This window comes from Corvus kubaryi, unplaced genomic scaffold (genome assembly GCF_017639235.1).
Source record: "Corvus kubaryi isolate FWS band 111438036 unplaced genomic scaffold, C.kubaryi_AGA036_p1.0 37392, whole genome shotgun sequence".
In the NCBI taxonomy this organism is placed as follows: Eukaryota; Metazoa; Chordata; class Aves; order Passeriformes; family Corvidae; genus Corvus; species Corvus kubaryi.
Window position 1 is genome coordinate 8,028,841 of NW_024581131.1, and position 1,476 is coordinate 8,030,316.

A 1,476-nucleotide genomic window follows, 5' to 3' on the forward strand; every position below is an offset into this window, starting at 1 on the left:
ACCCGCAGCGCGGGACACGGAGCGCCCGAGGCGCGGCTGCGGGGCGCGGGGGCCTGGGCGCGGCGGGGAGGCCGGGCCGCGCCTCGGAGCCCGCCCTGCCCGCCGCCCCTTCTGCCCCTGGGTCCCGCGCGGGGTTCTCCGATGGGACGGTTGGGTTGTTTTGGATTTTTTAACACGGCAACTTCTTTGAATTACGGTGTTTTAGGAGCGTAGCACTGTTTGGGTAAGCTTTAACTGCTGTTAAATACGTTTGGCAAAATCTCACTTAGAACCTGCCAGTTTTTCTGGTTTTGTTTTGTACTGGTTGCTAAGAACTTTCCAAAGTGTAAGAGGAAATTAGTGTTTTAGTCTATTTAGTGTCATATGAGACTATCTTGTATGACATAAGTGCAATTGAGGCTAAAGATCATTTCTGTCAGCATAAATGTTACTTAAGTCAGAACAGTGGGATACTTTGAATGGGTGTGTTGCTATTTTAAAAAAGTGTTCTGAGTGGAAGAGTGGAGAGAAGAACTTAGGAGTAGGTGGATAGCTTTTGGAAGGGATTCTTTGAGATGTTGACAACTTAAAAATGAAAGATTATTTTACTGCTGGTGGTATTACTTAGGTTTAAAATGTCCTTCAGTGGAGTGAGTCTAAAGGTACTCTTAACAATGCAGTATGTCTTTGGATTGCACAAATACCTGTGTGGGTTTTTTTTCTGGAATGCTGAAAGATGGGAATTATCTATTTTTCAGTGTTCCAGAAAGATTGCTGCAGTTATTTGAACTGCATGATCTATTTCCAGTGCAACAGACATTCTAATAAGACTCTGATTACTTAACTCTGTTTTATTTATGTTTCAGTAGCAAGGCATGGACTAAGTGAAGCTTGCAAGCGTTTTTTTATTTTACAAATAGAAAAGAACACTGCAGAATTATCTTTCAATGTGTAAATTGTTAATGAGGTGTCATGCAAAAGTGATATCCAGTCTGCATGTTTTTCTTGACAATTTGTATTTTTAAGTGCTTGTTTAGGTTCATTTAAATTAAATATTTTGTCCATTATGATTTTATTTGAACATTTATTTGCTTTCTGTGTGAAAAGCAGAATTCATAGGTATTGAATCCTGCACTCTATTGAGTTACTAAAGGAATTTATTTTCTAAAACTACTTGGAGTTACTGTTTTGGCCAGAAGATCTGTTGATGAGGTCTGTTTACAGTGAACAAGGAAAACACTGAGTTAAGTGAAAGTTGTAGTTTAGAAATTCCGGACAAGCAGCCTGTTTAACAGGAATGCCTTTAAGTAGGGTAGTGCATTACAGCTTCTTTACAAGCAACTTAGATTTGTATGTAAATTGCTGTAAGCATCGCAGCTTTGGATTTTTTTAAAAATACAAATCAATTAGCCGTTATTCCCTTATGGAATTAAAGCTATTGGGTAGTTTATGTGTCTCTTCACCATACTGCCTGCAGACTGCTCACTTCTGCTGAGT

At 39.8% G+C, this 1,476-nt stretch overlaps 1 protein-coding gene across 9 annotated transcripts in view; it reads left to right on the forward strand.

The window, feature by feature from the left end:
• The window catches only part of PPP6R3 (protein phosphatase 6 regulatory subunit 3), a 51,012-nt gene that overhangs the window by 662 nt on the left and 48,874 nt on the right, over positions 1 to 1,476 (forward strand). The gene's annotated exons all lie outside the window — the stretch shown is intronic.